Source organism: Ornithorhynchus anatinus, chromosome 7 (assembly GCF_004115215.2).
Source record: "Ornithorhynchus anatinus isolate Pmale09 chromosome 7, mOrnAna1.pri.v4, whole genome shotgun sequence".
Classification (NCBI taxonomy): Eukaryota; Metazoa; Chordata; class Mammalia; order Monotremata; family Ornithorhynchidae; genus Ornithorhynchus; species Ornithorhynchus anatinus.
Genome location: NC_041734.1, coordinates 3,155,266 through 3,177,324, shown reverse-complemented (window position 1 = coordinate 3,177,324; position 22,059 = coordinate 3,155,266). Strand labels below are relative to the sequence as shown.

General features: G+C 45.4%; 1 protein-coding gene across 4 annotated transcripts in view; it reads left to right on the top strand.

The window, feature by feature from the left end:
* Nucleotides 1-2,968, top strand: part of C7H8orf34 (chromosome 7 C8orf34 homolog) — a 217,370-nt gene extending 214,402 nt beyond the window's left edge. For 3 of the 4 annotated variants that reach the window (XR_005660181.1, XR_005660180.1, XR_005660178.1), the window contains one exon: nt 2,601-2,968. The gene's annotated coding sequence lies outside the window, so the exon portion shown is untranslated. The remainder of the gene's footprint in view (nt 1-2,600) is intronic. The other variant, XR_005660179.1, reaches the window with a different exon arrangement.
* Nucleotides 2,969-22,059: the final 19,091 nt, after the last annotated feature.

The window sequence follows — 22,059 nt, the reverse complement described above, 5'->3', positions numbered from 1 at the left end:
GGGGAGGGTGGAAGGCAGGCAACAGCGGGGAGGGGTATGGTGGACGTGGAGCATGAAGGAAGGTGAATGCACCCCCAGTCGACCTCAGGCCCCCTTTTTAAAGCGTGTTCGGGTGTTGACTCTCAGGGGTTTTTTTTCTCCTTGGACTAATTGCTGGAGGAATAAATGGTGTCTGAAAAGACCCCAAACCCACATGGCAAGGTTTGAGAATTCAAGTCCAGAAGAACCGGTGGGTCTGCCCCTGCTTCTCTCTGCCTAACAGAACGTTTTGGTCAGGGAGACATTTTCCTGGAGTATCTACCCCAACTTTGAAGCCCTCCAGATGCTGACCCTGTACTGTCCAACGCAGCTTGGGGAAATGTGCTTTCTCTTGACACTAATGGGAGAGGCTCTGACTAGAGTTTGTAAGTTATGTACTGTTTCTCATTTTAAAAAAGAAAGAAGCAAGAGTGATGTTTCCCAAATAGAAAAGGGCCCACAGTAGGTATGGATTTCATTTTCACGTGGATGGATAGTTCTGGGAAAGGGGAGGTTGCTATATTAACCCTTGATAATGCATCTCAAAAGTCTATGGGAGACGAGTATTAATAAGCAAGAACAAATGAGTGACCGTCAAGATTCGGGGAGAGTCAGGTAGGTGGTATCTTTCGGGATGTGTTTAAAATAGAATGAACAGGGCTTAGAGAAAAAAGTCAATGGAGCAACATATCTATTAATACAGGCTTCAGATGGTTGATTGTCAGTGTTTTGCTGTGTTTCTGCTGGGAGTAAGACCTCTGAAATAATTTGGGAGGGAGGGAGTTTGGGAATGGTGAGGGGTCTAACTCGGCCCAGCAAATCTTAAAGGGAAATCGCTTGACTACTTAATAATAATAAAAAGAAGAAGCAGAGTAGTATTTGTTCTGTGCTTAGTATGTACCAAACACTGTACTAAGTGCTGAGGTAGAGTACAATCAAGTCCAACAAAGTTCCTGTCCCACGTAGGGACTCATAGTCTAGGTAGGGGAGAAGCAGGTAGTTTGTACTTCCATCTCAGAGAAGTGTTCGGTTCTGGGATTGCCCAAATTCCACCTCGTTTGGGGTATGCTGCTCTGTGAACTGGTTGGATCTGTTTATTTTAGGATTGGTTGAAGCTAGCTTCGAAAAATGGGGCTAGGAAGTGCATAAGTCATGTACCTGTGCGCTGTTCCATCTTCCTCCCACCAGCAATTTGTTTTAGTATCTATTTTTTCTGCCAGATTGTAAGCTCCTCGTGGGCAGGGATAACGTCTACTAATTTGCCTGTGCTCTCCCGAGAGTTTATTTTTAGTGCTCTGGGTGTATTAGTCGCCCAGTAAATAATATTGATTGAAATAGGGCTTTGGGGTCAAGAAAGGGTCAAGGACAGAGAAAAAGCTTGGTAGTTCTGCTAGGTGGCAAACTTCTTTTCGGCAGGAATCATGTCGTCGTCTTCTGTAGTACTTTGCCAAATGTACTTAATATTATGCTACCCACACACACACACAACACTACTGATTGATCGGTAGACTTAACTGCTAATCCACCAAAACAACATCAGAGACCCCCCCCCAAACAGGTGTCCAGTGTTTTAGCATAGAAATATGGTTTCTGCAGTATTGAAGGGGGTAAAATGACAAAAATACACGTTTTCTTGGAAGAGAAAGAAAACAAGCTCTGAATAGCCCTCCATCCATGACCTTCAGGGCTTGAAGTTTAAACAAAAAGCACTATTCATTCTGTCCCCAGCCAATTTGACTCCATTCAGATGTCAAAGTGAAATGGCAAATTGAACACTTTATTTCTCTTCCAGTGGAGAGGTAAACTCACCAGCCTGTTCTCCCGACTCTGTATAGGAGAACTTGTCCAACTATCACTGTTACTATGTAGCCACTCAGGCATTCGATAAGCTTTTGTCCCCCGCTGGGGCCCAATGTTGGGATTCTGTCCTGCCACGTGATGTTAGGTATGCCTCATGCGAGCCAGATGAGACCATTCGATAAAACAAGCCTAGTTCTTTTTGCACCATAAGAAGCTTGGATGTCAATGCCGGGTTGGTGCTGTAGAACATGCTGGCCTTAGAGAGAGCCTAGGTGTGGGAGTCAGAAGGATATGGGTTGTCCGCTATGTGACTTTGGGCAAGGCACTTCACTTCTCTGGGCCTCAGTTCCCTCAACTGTAAAATGGGAATTAAAAGTGTGAGCCCTATGGGGGACAGAGACTGCATCCAAGCCGATTGCCTTGTATCTACCTCGGTGCTTAGAGCAGTGCTTGGCACAGAGTAGACACTTGACAAGTACCATAATTATAACTATTATTATTTTAGGTGTATTTTCATCCACCTCGGCCATTTGGGCATCTCTGGACAACGTATTGCCTGAGTATTAGAAGGAAGCGACAGTCTGTAGCTTGACGTCGGACAGAAATATTTGTGCGGTTGGGGGGTTTGCCAAGAGCAGGCTGGAACATAACCATAACCTTCTTCGGGCTTACTGGCAGTCCTTGGGGAAAGATCAGGTCTGTCGGGCCGCTAGTGTGGTCTAAAGCTACATCGTGATTCTGGGAACGTTACGCTTAACGATGTTTTCAATGGCCGCTTCCAGCAGGATCCTGGTTGCAACTCTTGCCAGCCACGAAGAGCGGGGTCATGCCACGGGAGTTTCTGCAGACAATTTTCTCCTTGCCGAAGAATAGCGATGATGGCAGCCCCTTTGAAATCTGGTGGCATTTGCTCAGCGTTCCATATGCGGAGGAAAAGCTCAGGCAAGCGTGGGGAACTAATCAGCAAGAATGAAGTGGTATTATAAGCCCAGGAAAAGTTCTCCCTTGACTGTCTCGTTCCTTACCTTAATTGGTTCTTTAAATCATACTCTTGAGAGATCTTTCTCTAATCCTTCTGTGATTTTTGAGACACTGAGAATGTGGGCCTGTCTCCTATCAACTCTGTGTTGGATTAAGACCGGCTTTTAAAAGCAGAGAAAGCATTTAGTCTCTCCTACAGTAAAAGGCACCCCTAGCGACCATTCACAAATGAGTTGTAAGCTATTTGTTACACTGCGGAGCAACTGGGACATTTGGAAGGCCAGTCGAATGTCAGTTGAAGATTAGGCTGCCGTACGACCTTGCCAGATCATGTGGTTAGGATGCAGAAGGATGTGCGCCGTCATGGTCGAGGGTTTTGATGAGTAAGACCGAAGAATTGGTTGATTTGAGGGTATAGTTAGCTGAACTTTGCTCTAATTATTAACTATACCCTCAAATCAACCAATTCTTCGTGTTTAAATGAGTCTTGAAGCCTTGAGGACTGAGCTTTGGAGCGAGCCCAAGATGCTAGTTGTCCCAAAGAGGTCACAAATCTTAATAAGGTTTCAGGGCATGTCAAAGCATCTCAGGAGAGCAGTGGAGTTCAGTGGTTAGGCCGCAGAATTTCCCCCCCACCCCAACTGGGACAGAGGACCCTCATCAACTAGTCGGTTGACATCTCGGTGCCCTACTCCCTCAATAGAGAATGAAAGCTAGGAAGCTTTCCTGGACTCAAGCAGTCAATCAATGGCATTTATTGAGAGCTCATCATCTGCAGACCTCTGTACTAAGCACCGGGGAAAGTACAGTGCAGTGGAGTTGGTAGTCGCGATCCCTATCCAGAGTGAGCTTGGAAAAAGCCTTTTGTCCTATCAGTTGTGTTAGAACTGAAACTCTAGGTAGATAGGGCTACAAGCAGTGTGTCTAACCTGACTCGCTTGTATCCATCCCAGCGCTTAGCACAGAGCCTGGCACTTAGAGCTAAATAAATGCTATCATTATTACTAGGTCAGACCAATCCATCCCAAGAATCTGGCTCCAAAGGTGACTTAGATGAGGGTCTATGTTTCAGAGAAGGCTGATGGGTTTAGCCTAAATTGGATGCTGGGACTGAATTGGGATGGAAGTGCTGGCTTGATGCTATGTTGTCCTCTCTCAAGCGCTTAGTACGGAGCTCTGCACACACTAAGTGCTTAATAAATACTATTGACTGACTAACTTCAGTCAGAGTTGCAAAAACATTTTGTCCCTAGGATCCTGAAGTCCCAAAGAGTTTTTAGGCCTTCCCGAATTCCCTGGAAATGTGATAATAATGTTCTGAGCTTCTCCTTTGAAATTAGTCAACACGGAGTGGACTTTGGTGACATAGCCTCGGAAATATGATCACCTGATGACATGGAGCTGTATGGCCATGAAGGCTAAGTGCTACTGAGTGATTTGGGATTGATCCATGAAGGCCCAGGCTTTAGTAAAACTGTTAATAAACAAAAGTCGCCCTCTGTATATGTCAGGCAATGTACATGGAGGAGACTTTTGAGCAAACAGTATTGTTAAATGGACTTTTTGGAACCAGTTACCCTTTTAGCTGAATTCCACATCCCTGGCAGGGAATAAGGCACTCCTCCTTCCCCTCAGCGGCTGACAGGAGGCCGGAGTTGTGAAAAGCTTAGGCGGCGTTTTGTTAGGAAAGTTGTGTTGGCAGGGAGTTACATTTGCTATCATCTAACATTGGAGGCAAACATCATTAAAGACCTTGTACTTATTGAATGGTTTTCCTTCTGCCTTAAGAGAGTAAATAATTAAATCTACTTAGTTCCTGAGCAGCAACATGACCAATAGATATTTAAGTGGCCCAGAATGGGCAAAAATGAACCAGCCTTATACCCACATTGTGTGTGTGTGTGTGTGTGTGAGAGAGAGAGAGAGATATTGTGTGGCTGTTTAGACAAAATTCCATCTCAGCAGAAATGTTGAATTCTTGATGATGAGGATCTGTAGCTGGTTATGTCAAATTTACCCTTAAACTCTTTTCCCCTTAGATTGTCAGCCCTCTCTGGGTCAGGTTGGCTTGAATCTATGGCATTATGACTCAAGGCTTAGTATTCATTTATTCAATCATATTTATTGAGCACTTGTGTGTGCAGAGCATAGCAGGATCCCACTGCTATCCATTTTCCTTACGTCTTTGACCAACAGATCTCTGACAATAGTAATAATAATAATAGTAATTGTGGTGTTTATTAAGCGCTTACCACATGCCAGGCATTGTACTGAGTTCTGGGGTGGATACAAACCAATCAGGTTGGACACAGTCCCTGTTCGCCATAGAGCTCACAGTTTTAGTCTCCATTTTACATTTGAGGGAACTGAAGCCCAGAAAAGTGAAGTGACTTCACAGCAGACAAGTTGCAGGGATGGGATTAGAACCCAGGTCCTTCTGACTCCCACGCCCGTGCTCTATCCACTAGGTCACACTCCTTCTCATGTTACAAGCTCTTCAGAATAATGGGGGCCTACTCACCCAAAACCTCTTCTATCAAGCCTTCAGTTGTTACTAACTCACCTGGTCCTCGTTGATTTAATTCCTGGATCCTGAATGGTGCAGCTAAGCCAGAGCCAAAAATAGCCTTAGGGGCAGAGGCTGTTTTTTTCTTCCTCATAAATAGCAGGTTCCCGCTTCAGACTAGTGCAGCCAAAAGGATATCCACGTATGTACAGAGGGGACACAACTGAAAATGGGGTGCAGCTACCCATCCCTGGTACCCACAGTGGGAAGAACTGTCCCCTTCCACTGTCAGAGCTATCTCCTTTTCCGGGGAGGAATGTGGTGGTAATTAAAATGATGATGGGTCCATACCGACCGAAGGCTTTCAGCTTGGTACTTCATTTCCTAACATTCCTCCCCCAGGGCCCCTCATTGGTTTGTCTTGCTGACAGGAATACAAACGCTTTGTTGTCATGATTGATTGCTGGATAGAAATTATGCAGCTTTGTAAAAAATTTCTCACTCATTTCCATGGGGGAAGAGCGTGAAAAGAACCAAAGATGGGTAACGACGGGCCGCGCAGATTTAGACACGACGCATCATAGCAGGCTTCCACTGGGGTGAGACCGACGTGGTTCGCAAATGTGCACGGCCACACGAGGAATGTTGGGACTGAATCAGACACTCCGTTCCTTCAGCCCTAGATTCCGGCTCCGATGATGGTAGCGAGGTGCTTGAAGGCACCGTGTGGTGGCTGATCTCACGGTTAGGGGTGTTATTTCTTACATCGCTTACTTTTCGTCTAGCTACCTAGGCCACCTCATCCCCAAATAAGCCCAAACTCCTCTTGTCCAAACTGAAAATCACTGAAAATCATAGGTTCCGTCTTACCCTGGGAACAAATACCATGCGGTCACCCTTCCCCACACCTTTCCCCCGGCCCTGGCCACTGTGTGATGAAGTGTATTTTGGGATCTCCCCGTGGCTGCCCCTTTGACTTTTGAAAATCGATTCTTTTAATTGTAACTTTCGGGAGCAAAACAGGGCGTCTGCTGAGTCCAAGGAGGAATCCGAGTCAAATACACTGCCTTTTTTCAAACCACACGGCTGGTGCTTCAGATGCCAAGCCGGTTGGATTCCAAAAGCAGGTTCACTCTCCTCTGCCTCTGGGCCTCATGTGATGGGAGGGGAACTGAGTTTACGGCATTCACTCTGCCTCTTCTGTGCTGCACTGGGGAGGGGGAGAGCACTGCTGGATCGGGTGAATCGGTTTAAGCAAAGTGAGAGTTGGCTTGAGCCGTCGCCAAAGCAATCAAAGCAGAGCTCTGTGGAGAGCTCGAGGACATTTGGTTGCATTCTGTTTTGTTTGCCTTTTCGGGCTCTTTTCCTTCTCTTGTTTCCTCCCCCTTCTAACTCAAGGTTCCATATGGAATCGGAAATCCAGGAACGTTTCAGGAGAAACTGAACTGAGGTTGTGGGATTCCTGTTCTGGCCAAACCTTAAATGGAGCGGAATTGCGTTTGCCAACCTGATCTTGTGAGATTCCCAACCTCGATAGCCAGGCCAAAGAGGTTTGGATCGAGGTGGAGCAAGACTTCGGGGAAGTTTTTTGTTGTTGTTGTTGGGGGTTTTTTCCCCCTTTCAACTTGAAGCCTTTTCATTTATAAGTTCATTCATCTGTCAGCAACATTGAACTGGTCAACATTTTTTTATTTCTCTTTCCAGGTCATTTAAAGATCTAAGGGACCCATAATCTGAAATACGTAATCTTGTCCAAGGGAGCGATTGGCAGTCTCTCCATTTGGAGGGAATAAAGGCATTAGTTAGCATAATGACCACATTGCTCTTCAGTTATCCTCAGCTATGAATGTGCCAGGGGGAAAGATCCTGTCAGGAGTGTTAAAATTGGGACAATATAGCATGGCTACTTAGCTGCAAAACCCAAACAAGTTCCTTGGCTTGACCTCACAGCCAAACTGTATTTGTTCCCCAATAATGGAAAAGCAGTTGTGGGTGGTAGAGTGTAAACTCTATTTCATGTCTCTCTGCTGGGGTGTTGTGTTTATTGACTGCTTACATCATTTATTAGCCTCTGGGGATATATTCCATTATTGAGTGCTTCCCATAGTGTAAACTCGGTATTTTAAAAAAAACAAAACAAAGAGCAGAGATGGGATCTTCCTTTCATTTTTATTTTTGTCTGTCGTGCTCTCTTAGGACCCCTTTTTTTGAACACTGTGTCAAGTCTATTTTATTTTCTCAAACACTAGCACAAGTGAGCTCTCAATAAATGTGATTGCTTGATTGTAGATGCTCTGCTGAATGTCCTGGGGATTTCAGCCAGTGCTAATTGACCCAAAGGACACTCTAGGCAGCTCTTCTCATTTGTCTCCTTTCATTCATTCAATCACTGGTAATTATTGAGCGCTTACGATGTGCAGACCACTATCCTAAGTGTTTGGGATAGGACAGTATAAAAGAGTTGGCAGACATGTTCCCTGCCCACAACTAGCTTACAGTTTAGGAGGCGAAACAGACATTACTATAGATAAATAATGTATAATATATCATTAAAGATAGGTAAAACCTAGACAAGCTTCTGTAATCCTTTTCTACCCCTACCTTCTACTCATCTTGGCAGTCCTCAGGAAAGTATTTTGGCCTAGTGGAAAAGTTCACAGACCTGTAAGAAAGAAGACCTTAATTTGAATCCCAGTTGTGTTCTGTGACTTGGGGAAAGTTAACATCCCTGAACTTCAGTTTCCTCATTTTTAAATTGTGTAACAGGTTGTGAGCCCTTTGTGAAACAAGAACTGAGTCCGAGCTCATAACCGTCTATCTCCCCTAGCGCTTAGCACATAATGAGCACTTTAAAAAAATCCATTATTAGTTGGAGACTTACTAGGTGGCTTGAACTGAATTTCTCTGTCTCAGTTTCTCATGACACTTGGTTGAAAAGCAGAAAAATGTATTCAATAGTATTTATTGAGCGCTTATAATGTGCAGAGCACTGTACCAAACGCTTGTATTGTACAATTAGGCAACAGATAGAGACAATCCCTGCCCAATGACGGCGTCATTGCATTGCGTAGTGGTCGGCGCATTAAAGAGATGACGTCAATTCCCTGGATACTTGCTTGGACTTTGGAAAACTTGCAGTGGACACTGATCTTGTTTAGAGATCGATTGGAGCAGCTTTAAAATTTGATGTGTCTCTTGAGCGAGGATTCCAAAAGCCCTTTTGATGGCATCCATGTTATAAACACTGAGAATGCCCAAATAAAGCCCTGCCACAACACCTCAGAGTCTTTACTGGCAAGTTGCCCACGGATAATAGATTTACTGAAAGGCACAGTGGCCACAGTGGAAATTGGGGATTGCCCTTGGCAGAGTGTGGGAATAAAAACCCTGCATCGACCAAATTCTCCACTGAGAACCAATTCGCCGGGTAGACGAAATCTGCCAACAGTCTCCAGTGCCTGAACACGATCACTCTTTCCAACGTCTGGATTTATTGCACCTTTGTTGGGTGGACGTAACTCTGGACCACGTTGAGAAATCGATCACTGGTGAAAAGGACTTGCTTCGTGTGTTCATTTTTATGCCGGTTGCATTGGACATTTTTCCACATCATGATTTACAGAAAACTGACCGGCTCATGGCAAAGTTATTTCTCAACATAAGAGCTGAGAAGGGTTCCCTATCCCCCATGTGTATGTGTGTGTGTGTACGTGTACGTGGATGGCTTTTGTTTCCTTTGTGAGTGTAGATGGCATATCTGACTCCTGTGCTCCTGGGAGACGGGGGAGGGTGGTGTGTGTGTGTGTGTATGTGTGAAAGAGAGAGAGAAAAAAGCAGCCTTAGTGGATAGAGCACAGGCCTGGGAGTCAGAAGGACCTGAGTTCTAATCTTGACTTCACCACTTGTCTGCTGTGTGACCTTTGGGAAAGTCACTTCACTTCTCTGTACCTCAGTTATCTCATCTGCAAAATGGGGATTAAGATTGTGAGCCCTATGAGGGAGGGGGACTGTGTCCATCCTGATTAACTTATTATTATTATTCATATTTATTGAGCACTTACTGTGTGCAAAGCACTTGGGAGAGTACAGTGTAATATCAGACACATTCTCTGCCCATAACGAGCTCACAGTCTAGAGGGGGAGACAAACGTTAATATAAATAAATAAATAGATAATGAATAAATATAAAACAGTAAACTTATGTCTACCCCATTGCTTAAAACAGTGACTGTCACATAGTAAAAACTTTACAGATGCCATTAAAAAAAAGGAGAAAGAGAAGGGGGAGAAGAGAGGCTAAAGAAGGTAGCTTCTTGTCACTGAAGATATTTCACTCTATGAACCATCTCCTCCCTGGATAGATTCCTGGTTCCTTTGGTTCCTGGCTTTCACATTGTGCCTGGGCCCAGTCTGGGGAGATTATTCATTTAAAGAGCAGAACTCCAGGAACAGAAAAGTCCTGCTTTTTAAGACCCCCTCAGGCCTCCAAATACCAAGTCAGAACACTGGCAAGTTATGGGCAGTCACCAATGCCAATGTTTATTGAGAACCAACTGAGTGTTAAGTACTGACTGTCCTTTTGGATTTTTTTTTGTTGTTTTTATGATATTTGTTAAACACTTACTATGTGCCAGGTACTGTACTAAGCACTGGAGTAGATACAAGGCTGGACACAGTCCTTGTCCCACGTGGGGCTCACATTCTTAACCCCCATTTTACAGATGAGGTAACATAGGCACAGAAAGGTGAGGTAACTTGCCCAAGAAGACAAGTAGCAGAGCTGGGATTGGAACCCGAGCCCTTGGAGAAGTACCACAGAAGCAAGACTCATGTATTTAGAGAAGCAGCGTGGCTCAGTGGAAAGAGTCCAGGCTTGGGAGTCAGAGGTCATGGGTTCGAATCCCGACTCTGCCACTTGTCAGCTGTGTGACTGTGGGCAAGTCACTTCACTTCTCTGTGCCTCAGTGACCTCATCTGCAAAATGGGGATTAACTGTGAGCCTCACGTGGGACAACCTGATCACCCTGTATCTACCCCAGCGCTTAGAACAGTGCTCTGCACATAGTAAGCGCTTAACAAATCCCAACATTATTATTATTATTATTATTCCAGTTTTCTAGTAGCGGCGGGGGAGGAGGTCATGGCGGACAAAAATGATTTGTGAAAAGGACCTCGTAAGTCGGTGGTCCCTTAAAACTAGTGGCCTTGACAGTTGTCTCCTTCACCCATGCCTGAAAGTGGCTCTGAATGTGTTTAGCACCGGGCCCGGGTGGGTGCTTAATATATGGAGCTCAGCGTCCACACTTCTCAAGACTTTTCTGAATTAAAATTCCTAAGCAACTTAATATAGCAACAGCAATCTGAAAGCAGAACAAGATCTATATGTTAAGATGACTTTGTCAGGCAGGAAAAACGCTAGAAGGAAGTTGCAGGTGTTTCACATGTGCTCTCCTGCCATCCCCAATCTCAGGAAGCCCGGAGACAAAGAGAGGAAAACTAGGAGGGGGAAAATCTTAGGGAAGAGAAGTGATTCTAAAGCTAAATCTTTCAGGAGACAAGAGAGAGGAGGGGAGAAGAAAAAGTAGGGAATGTAAAAACCCATGCTGTTTTTTTCCTCATCTATACTTGAGGAATTATTGGCCAACATATGGTTTAGGTTTGCTAACTGCAGCTATCCAGTCGGTTCACATGGGTCCGAGAGCAGGCAGGAGGGTACACGGATACCCTCGGTGGGACAAACATGCAGAAGTGAAGTCAGTCCAAGAGAAACATATTCCCAGGCACTGAGAGTCAGAATGGCAGAGGCCTCAGAGACAAGAACATGCTTGGAGAGACAACTTGAGACACTCCCCACTCCTAGAGTGGCTATTTCCTCAGTTCTAATAACAGGCAGTGGCCCAGAAGGCTGAGAAAATTGTGGACAGAGAGAGCTCTAAAATTGTGGCACTTAGTGTGCTCCGCACACGGTAAACGCTCGGTAAGTACGATTGAATGAACGTGCTACCACTTTCCTTTCTTTTTTCCCCAAAGGAGGAGAAAAGTTTAAATGAGCTTGGGATCCCACAGCTCCTTGAAATAAGGTAGGCAAAAATGACAGGAAGAAAAATTTTTGTTACTGTCCCAATCTCATGGGAAGTAGCGTGGCTATGGGAAGCAGAGTGGCTCAGTGGAAAGAGCAGGGGCTTGGGAGTCAGAGGTGATGGGTTCGAATGCCGGCTCTGCCGCTTGTCAGCTGTGTGACTGTGGACAAGTCACTTAACTTCTCTTTGCCTCAATTACCTCATCTCTAAAATGGGGATGAAGACCGTGAGCCTCGCGTGGGACAACCTGATTACCCTGTGTCTACCCCAGCGCTTAGAACAGTGCTCTGCACATAGCGCTTAACAAATACCAACATTATTATTATCTCATTTCCTTTTGGTGTGTGACCCAACTTCTTCTCCCATCTTTGGGAGAAGAAATCAGGTTACACTTTAAGGCATTCCAACTTGTTAGCCAAAGATCCTCCGCCTTGCTCCATATGCTAGCAATGGTGGGGTGATCAATCTTCTGCCATTTAGGTCTTCTGCCCTCCTCGGGTTGCCGTAGTTTGAAATTTGAGTGCCCACAATGACTCAGGTGGGCAGAATGTATTTTCAGCACTCTTCCCCTCACCTCTCACAGTTTACCCACATCTGGAAAGGCTTCATGTAAGAGAGAGAATTTGAGAAGGGGCCACAGAAGTCCGGTGTTGGCAAAGTCTGGGGCGTTGAAGATAAAGTATTTGGAGAGGGTGGAGAAAAACAAAGACAGTCCTCGCAACAATAAGGGGGGAGAAAACTTGATCCTGCCACATGTGGTGGATGATGGAGAAGCTTTTCTTGAGACTGACTGACCCAAGACCCCAACCCAACTAGGGAGGAATTTAAAATGAGTGTCTCCCAACCTTTCTTTCTCCAGAAGCAGGTGGGAGTCCACTCTGAGGCCATATGTAGATGCATCTTCCATGTGTTATCAAGTGATGATGTTTATCAAGCATCTAATGCCCTGCCAAGGGTTGTATTAAATGCCTGATGGAGTACACCAGTAGCAAGAAACAAGTACTCTGCCCTCACTAAGCTTACAGCCTAACGGGGGAAACAGGCAAAAACGATTTATAAATTATGTTTGGTAAAGGGAAGCTGCATGGACTGGAAAGAGCAAGGGCCTGGAGTCAGAGGAGCTGAGTTCTAATTCTGGCTTGGCCATTTGTCTGCTGTGTGACCTTGGGCAAATCATTTGACTTCTCCTCACCTCAGTTTCCTCATCTGTCAAATGGGGATTAAGATTGGGAGCCCCATGTGGGACATGGACTGTGTCTAACCTGATTATCTATTATCTATCCCAAAACTTAGTACAGTGCCTGACATATAGTAAGCATTTAACAAATACCATTAAAAAGAAGAAAAAAAAAGCCTCAGCCATACCACCAGCTTCATCGCAGAAGCTCCTGAGAAAAATCTAAAGTTCGTTAAGAAATAGTCCTCAGAGTACAGTAGAACAGCCTGGTCAATTTCCTTAAGGCCAACTGCTAGACTCTAAGTCCTTTGGTGGCAGAGGATCATGTCTTCTAATTTGACTGCACTCTCCCAGGCACTTAATACAGTACTCAGCCTAGGGTAGATACCTAGTAAGTTCTATCTATTGACTGGTCTAGAAAATGTTTTCCTTCTATAATAATTGTGGTATTTGTTAAATGCTTCAAACTGCCAGGCACTGTACTAAGCGCTGGGATGGAAACAAGCAAATGAGGTTGAACACAGTCTTAATCCCCATTTTACAGATGAGGTAACTGAGGTAGTGAAGTGACTTGTCCAAGGTGACCCATCAGACAGGTGGTAGAGCGTGGATTAGACCCAGGTCCTTCCTTCCTCATTCAGTCATATTTATTGAGCACTTTCTGTGCAGAGCACTGTATTAAGTGCTTGGAAAGTACAATTCAGCAATAGAAACAATCCCTGCCCACAACAGTCTAGAAGCGGGGGAGACAGACATCAAAACAAATAAACAGGCATCAATAGTATCACTATAAATAAATAGAATTATAGATATATACACATCAAAACAAGTAAACAGGTATTAATGTAAATAAATAGAAATGTTAGATTTGTACATATATACACAAGTGCTATTGGTCGGGGAGGGGTGTGAGCAAAGGGAGCGAGTCGGGGTGATGCGGGGGGGCTGAGGAAAATGGGGGGCTTAGTCTGGGAAGGCCTCTTGGAGGAGGTGAGCCTTCATTAGGGCTCTGAAGGAGGGATTTGGGGAGGGAGGGCATTCCAGGCCAGAGGTAGGATGTGGGCCAGGAGTCGACAGCGGGACAGGCGAAAACGAGGCCCAGTGAGGAGGCTAGCGGCAGAGGAGCGGAGTGTGGGCTGGGCTGTAGAAGGAGGGAAGGGAGGTGAGGTCGGAGGAGGCAAGGTAATGGACAGCTTTGAAGCCATAGTGAGGAGTTTTTGCTTCATACAAAGGTTGATGGGCAACCACTGGAGATTTTTGAGGGGGAGTGGTGACATGCCCAGAGGGTTTCTGTAGAAAGATAATCTGGGCAGCATAGTGAAGTATAGACCGAAGTGGGGAGAGACAGGAGGATGGGAGATCAGAAAGGATGCTGATGTAGTAATCCAGTCGGGATAAGATGAGTGACTGTACTAACAAGGTAGCGGTTTGGATGGAGAGGAAAGGGCAGATCTCGGTGGCGATGTGAAGATGAGACCGGCAGGTTTTGGTGACGGACTGGATGTTTGGGCCGAACGAGAGAGCAGAGTCAAAGATGACACCAAGGTTGCAGGCTTGTGAGACGGAAAGGATGGTAATGCCGTCCACAGTGACGGGAAAGTCAGGGAGAGGACAGGGTGTGGGAAGGAAGATAAGGAGCGGTGTCTTGGACTTGTTGAATTTTAGGTGGTGGGAGGACATCCAAGTAGAGATGTCCTGAAGGCAGGTGGAGGGAGGGAGAACGAACGAGGGGGGGAGATATAGATTCGGGTATCATCCGCATAGAGATGATAGTTGAAGCCGTGGGAGCGAATGAGTTCACCAAGGGAGAGAGTATAGATGGAGAATAGAAGGGGACCGAGAACTGACCCTTGAGGAACCCCAGCTGACCCTTGAGGAACCCCTAAAGTTAGGGGATGGGAGAGGGAGGAGGAGCCCGCGAAGGAGACTGAGAATGAAGGGCCAGAGTCCTTCTGACTCCCAAGCCAGTGTGCTATCCAGTAAGCCCCGCTACTTCTCTATAAATATGCTTACCCCAAGTGCATCCATTTGGGATGTTGTGGGGATAGGGACTTTCTGCTGCAATTCAGCGAATGGAAAGTCCAAGAGCCCAGATCAACTTAAATCCCAATTCCCTTTACTGCCACCACTTCATTGTGTCCGGAACCAGAACTCTCCCCGAGGGATTCTCCTCCGGGAGTAAATTTACGTAATTTAAAACTTCTTTCCCAGGCCCGTGCATGTTTGAAAACCCAGCAAGTTTGCCTGAGGCATGAGAATATATATCTATGTATACGTCCTGTTCATGATGTCCACCTCCACCATCTCCAAGCCTCATTTGAAATCCACCATGTCCTAGGGAAAACAGGGATCCTTCGGAGAGTATGTGTTCAGATGTGGTCCGAGCCAAATGAAATAGCCATAAATTTTCTAGGTTTCTGACTCCGGTCCAGGGAAAGTAATTCTGTGTATATACTGGTCATTAGAAATGTATAACATGATAATCTGTGGCTCTTTTAGGAATTCCTCTCTGTAGGGTGAGCAAATGTTTTTCCTGGAATGCAGTGGATGGGGGGCAGGATTAGTAAGTGCTCAGTAAATGCCACTGATCGATTGATTGATGGATGGTTGGATCACTCCGATAGCTGGGGGGACGGTCAGGATGGGGCAGAGACAAATTAACATTAGCCGCTCGGCTCCTGAGGGCCCAGGTCCTGTTCTCCGGTTTGCTCGCCCTGCCCTCATCACTCAGCACATTACTGTGCACAAGGGAGGCGCTGAATAAGTGCCATTTGTTCTTTTTTTTAATAGTATTTGTGAAGTGTCTACTATGTGCCAGGCACTGCTCCAAGCGCTGGGGTAGATACAAGGTAACGAAGTTGGACACAGTCCATGTCTCACATGGGGCTCGTGGTCTTAATCTCCATTTTCCAGATGAGGAAACTGGGGCACAGAAAAGTGAAGTGACGTGCCCAGTGCCACACAATAGACGAATTGGTGGTGCTGAGATTAGAACACAGATCTTTCTGACTCCCAGACCCGCGCCTCTAGCTTCTAGGCAATGCTGCTTCATGTTGACTGCAAGAATCAGTAAGTAGGGTCGGTGACCTGTCAGTCAATCAGTTAATTGATTGTATTTATTCATTCAATCGCAATACTGTACTAAGCGCTTGAAAAGTACAATTCAGCAGCAGAGACAATCCCTGCCCAAAACGGGCTCACAGTCTAGACATCAGAACAAGTAAACAGGCATAAGTAGCATCATTATAAATTAATAGAATTATAGATATATACACATCATTAATAAAAATAGAATTATAATTATAAATATGTACAAATATGCACACGTGCTCTGGGGTGGGGAGGGATGTAGAGCAAAGGGAGTGAAATAGGGCGATGGGGAGGGGAGGGGGAGCAGCGAAAAGAGGGGCTTAGTCTGGGAAGGCCTCCTGGAGGAGGTGAGCTTTCAGTATTTAGTGCTTACTGTGGGCAGAGCACTGTACTAAGCGCTTGGAGGAGTACAGTGTAACAGAGTTGGTAGACACGTTCCCTGCCCTCAACGAGTCTACAGTAGGGAGAGGCAGAAAATAAAATAAATTACAGATATGTTCATAGGTGTTGTGGGTCTGAGAGTGGGGTGAATAAAGGGTACAAATCCAAGGGCCAGAGTAATGAAGGGAGACGAAGTAGGGGAAATGAGGGCTTAGTCGGGGAAGCACTCTTGGAGATGGGATTTTAAGAAGGATTTGAAGGTGGGGAGGGTGATGGTCTGTCAGATATGAAGGGGAACACTATGTGCAACCACAATAGAGGTAAAAGAAATTCAACGATGGGAAAGAGCTCTCAGGATGAAGCTCCTCTCTCCGATTCAGTGCACTGCCAAAATGGAAAACTTTTATCCGAGCCTTCTAGGATGCTCAAGGAGACCAGGCAACTAATAACGCTGTTTCAAGTGTTTCGAGTGGCATTTTGGGAACAAAACACAAATCTCCATAAGAAGGAAATGTCATTAATGATGTGTTCTTTGCATATGAAGCAAAGTAAGGCATGGTGTGCACCTAGTTTACACATTGCTGTTTTCAAGAACTGAAATGCCTGTAAAATATGGCCAACAGTCACTAATTCTGACCCACTTATAAGTCACCGTTTCAGAATTCTGGGATGGGTTAAGTGACGTGCCTCTATTTATCTCAGGGAAATGTCCACTCTGTATCCACCCTTCCTCAGTGGTCAGTCCTCACAACTTAATCACTCCCCGATCTTGGAGCTTTGTTTCCAAAAGGTTGGGTTCAAATAGTGGTTTCTGACGGGGGGAATCTTTAGAAAGAACAAAGCCTTGTCATTAGAACTTTGTGTTGAGTATTTAAACTTTCTGGCATTTTTTTTTGTGTGGGGCTAGAGGGGTATAAAATTGTAGTGTGTGGTGTTCAGGCATTCTCAAGCTCAGGGAGGAAGAAACAGCAGGATGGTTTTAAGTTAAATATCAAGTCAGAATTCCTGACTGAAAAGGTATAGTGACCCTGAAAGGTGAATTTCAGCAAGCAAGGGTATTAAATATATAATAATAATTGTTTGTTAAACCCTTAGTTTGTGCCAACCACTGTAATAAGCACTGAGGTAGACGCAAAAAGATCAGGTTGGACATAATCCCTGTCCCACGTGGGGCTCACAATATAGGTAAGAGGGAGGCCAGATATTGAATCCCATTTTATAATCAATCAGTGGTATTTGAGTGGTTACTATATGCGGAACACTGTACTAAGCGCTTGGGAGAGTACAGTGCAACAGATAACTTAAGTGACTTGCCCAAGATCACAGAGCAAGCAAGTGGCAGAGCCAGGATTAGAACCTAGGTCCTCTGACTCTCAGGCCTGTCCTCTTTCCACTAGGTCATGCTGCTGCTTCCCCTGTAAAGATATTCCTGCTAATTGCCAGCCTCTCTTGACAGAGATGTTCCTGATCAATCATTATCATCATTGAATTTAGTGGGGCAGAAACAAGAATGAGACTTATTCATTCAGTCGTATTTACTGAGCGCTTATTGTGTACAGAGCCCTTCATACCCTTTAATAAAAGCAAACAAAACAAAAGAGACTCTTCAACACTAAGTGTTTATAGGTAAACATCAACTGACAGAATTGTCTGTACTTTATTATTATTATTATATTTATTAAGCCCTTAATGTCAAGTCTAAGAGCTGGGGTAGATACAAGTTAATCAGGTTGGACTTAGTCTCTGTCCCACTTGGGGCTCACATTCTTCGTAGGAAAGAGAACAGGTGTTGAATCCCCATTTTACAGTTGAGGAAACTGCCCAAGGTCACTTAGCAAGCCCTTGGCCGAGCCGCGATTAGAACCCAAGTCCTCTGACTCCAAGCCCTGTGCTCCTTCCACTAAGCCAAGCTACTTTACCAGAGGCAGAAAGACACCCACAAGAATAGCCCTAACCGGACCAAAAGAGACAGATGCACCCACTGAAGCCAATGTCCTAACTGTGGAAATTCCAGAAATGCTTTCCCGGTGGGTCGGGGGTGGGTGTGTGTGTGCATGTTTTTGTAGATGGAGGGAGAGAGAGAATTGGAGTTATTACATTTTACCTATAAGAAAAGGAAAATTTTTCTCAAGCAGTATTTGAATACAGTTGCCTCCCTGAGAGTGGAAAATGGCTTCTCTACATTCCTCATCCTTCCCCAATCCTAACCCTTATCCATGTACATTTTTTTAATCACACACACCCAGTCCTGCCAAAACTCGTGATTGGACTCTACGTTCTGACCAAAATGCCCACGGCAGAAGTAGAGAACGTTCTGCCTGCCAGTTCGCGGATGGGATGTCTGGATACAATGTGCCCCCGCCTAGAAAAGAACGGAGCGTGCACGACATTGATACAGGGAAATGTGCGCAACAGGCATCATGAGTCTTCCCGCGAGAGCATAGCCCTTGCGTTATAATAACGTTGGTATTTGTTAAGCGCTTAACTGTTCTAAGCGCTGGGGTAGATACAGGGTAATGAGGTTGTCCCACGTGGGGCTCACAGTCTTCATCCCCATTTTCCAGATGAGGTAACTGAGGCACAGAGAAGTTAAGTGACTCGCCCAGAGTCACGCAGCTGGCAAGTGGCGGAGCCGGGATTAGAACCCATGACCTCTGACTCCTAAGCCCGTTCTCTTTCCACTGAGCCATGCTGCTTCTTCGTTATAGGAGAGCTGGGTGTACTGTGGTACTTATGGGTTGTATAAGCAACACCTTTGTAATGGAAAGGAAAACAAGAAGGGCCAGCAACGTAGAAGGACGTGGGTCAGGATTGGTGACCGTGCAGAATAATATCCCAGGGGGCTATCGTCTGCCTAGCTGGAGCAAAACTCCCCTGAGCTGCAACTTATCAACACTGCCTGGTTATCGGTAGGGAAAGTCACTGGGAGCCTTCTCCCCGGTGGAAGGGAATTTTGTTCCTACCCCACAGTTAGGAATGCTTTTAGCACCTTATGTTTCCCAGTGGGGGCTGGAGTCCTCTCTTCGGCGTTTCTGCTTTGATCACCGACCTTATCATCAAATAATATTTCTTAAGCACCATCCTGAACCCGGCCCAGTGACGTCACACTCTAATCTCGGGCCCGGCCCGTTTTTATCGCCAAACTTGAGCGTGAGAATGGCCTGGAAGCGGGACGAGACGGGGCCACTCCCGGGATCAAAGTTTCGGTCAAGAGCCAGATAGGAAGGGTTGGTTCACAGAGGGAGTGGGTGTTCACCCAAGTCTAAGAGTAAACCTACCCAGTGGGAAGCATCCTTTGAGATTAGACTGTGAAGGTTAATAATAATAATAATAATAATGATGATGCTTGTTAAGCACTTACAATATGCCAAGCACTATTCTAAGCAGCGGGGTAGATAGAGAAGCAGTGTGGCTCAGTGGCAAGAGTACAGGCTTGGAAGTCAAAGATTGTGGGTTCTAATCCCGACTCCATCATTTATCAGCTGTGAGACTTTGGGCAAGTCACTTCACTTCTCTGTGCCTCAGTTACCTCGACTGTGAGCCCCACATGGGACGACATGATTACCTTCTATCTACCCCGGCACTTAGAGAATCAGCGTGGCTCAGTGGAAAGAGCATGGGTTTAGGAGTCAGAAGTCGTGGGTTCTAATCCCGGCTCCGCCACCTGTCAGCTGTGTGACTTTGGGCCAGTCGCTTCACTTCTCGGTGCCTCAGTGACCTCATCTGTAAATTGGGGCTTAAGACTGTGAGCCTCACATGGGACAAGCTGATCACCCCGTAACTACCCCAGCGCTTAGAGCAGTGCTCGGCACGTAGTAAGCGCTTAACAAATACCAACAGTATTATTATTATTAATAGTGCTTGGCACATAATGAGCGCTTAACAAAATACCATCATTATTATTATTATTACTATAAGTCAATCAGGTTAGACGCAGTCCTCGTCCCCTATGGATCTCACACTCTTAATCCCCATTTTTCAGATGAGGGAATTGAGGGCCCGAGAAGTTAAGCAACCTGCCCAAGGCCACACAGTAGACATGTGGGATTAGAACCCAGGTCCCTCTGCTTCCCAGGCCCGTATTCTATCCACTAAGCCACACTGCTTCTCCATGACTGCTGGCAGATATGGGGCTCTTTTTCTGTAGCAACTTGGAGGGCCAGAATCCAGGTTTCTCCTCGAAGAGGAGACACAAGCCCAGTTGAGGGGAGGGGAAATAAGGGTGGGAAGACTGACCCCCCATTAAGCAAGGAGTCATGAACCTGGGTGCATTTTTAATTTGCGTTTCATTTATGCATTTATCTGTCCATTCAGTTATTCCGCTGTTTCATAGTACTGCCTAGAGAAGTCAGTCCATTGTACTTATTGAGCGCCTACTGCATTCAGAGCACTGTACTAAGCACTTGGGAGAGTACCACATAATATAACAGACACATTCCCTGCCCACAACGAGCTTACAGTCTAGAGGGGGAGACAGACGTTAATATAAATTGCATGAGTATTGTGTGGCCCTATCATCACAAGGATCTCAGTTAGGTCAGGGTCTCTGAAGCCCACTGAGTCCCTTTTGTAATTATAATTGTGGCACCTGTTAACCACATATTATCACGCTCAGCACTGTACTAAGCACAGGGTAGATACAAAATAATCCCTACCAGGACGTCACAGTCTGAAGGAGATGGAGAACAGGTTTTAATTCCACTTTACTGATTTGGAAACTGAGCCACAGAGCACTCAACTATTTGCCCAGGGTCACACAGCAGGCAAGTAGTGGAGGCAGAATCACTCGGTCACCTTAGCCCCCTCTTACCTCACCTCACCGCTCTCCTACAACATACAACCCAGCCTGCACACTTCCCTCCTCTAAGACCAACCAAGAATTCATTGTCTTTGGCAATTTATTTTTTTTTATTTCTTTTAATTGAATCAGCAAAGGGACACTATTTACTCCCCCTAATTCATGGAAACTAGGCATCACCCAAGGGGGATTTGTTGAAAGTGGGCCTGCCCATTGCCTTGGAGGGAAATCCCATGGTCCAAACCCTTTTAGAGTAAATCATTCTCTCCCATGCGCTTAGCACAGTGCCGTGCACACAGTAAGCCCCCAGTAAATATAATTGGTTGATTGATGTTGCAAGCCTTTTCACAGGTAACTCTGTCCCACTCAGACTGTCAGTGATCAGGGACAGTCACTGATCCGATAAACTTGTATCTACTTCAGCAGTTAGTACAGTGCTTGACACGTAGTAAGCGCTTAACAAATACCATAATAACAGTAATACAGTGAGTAAATTTACATTACTGCTGCAATGTGTACAGAAGGGGAAAGAGTACTTATTCACTTTTGACTTTTTTGCTAGTCCATGCCCCGAGCTAGTACAAGTAGGTGTCTGTGTATTTTTTGAGTAACTAATAGGTGTAATCCACTGAATTAAGTGCTTGGGAAGTACAAAATAAGCAAGCGGCACATTCCCTGTCCACCTGGAGATTATACTCTAATGGAGACAGACATTCAAGTATTTACCAAGTCATAAAAATAAATAACTGAATGTACATTTACAGCTATGGGGCAAAACTCAGCAGTTTGGATTTTTTAGATTAAATGTGACGGTGGAAAGCTGGGACAGTCTGAATGGAGTCAGAAAGCACTGGCCTCACTTATAACAATAATAATAATAATAATGTTGGTATTTGTTAAGCGCTTACTATGTGCAGAGCACTGTTCTAAGCGCTGGGGCAGATACAGGGTAATCAGGTTGTCCCACGTGCGGCTCACAGTCTTCATCCCCGTTTTCCAGATGAGGGAACTGAGGCACAGAGAAGTGAAGCGACTTGCCCACAGTCACACAGCTGACAAGTGGCAGAGCTGGGATTCGAACCCATGACCTCTGAATCCCAAGCCCGTGCTCTTTCCACTGAGCCGACACTGCTTCTCATTATTCTTATTATTATCATGGTACCTCTTAAGTGCGTACTATGTGCCAAGCACTGTTCTAAGCACAAGTTAATCAGGTTGGATACAATCC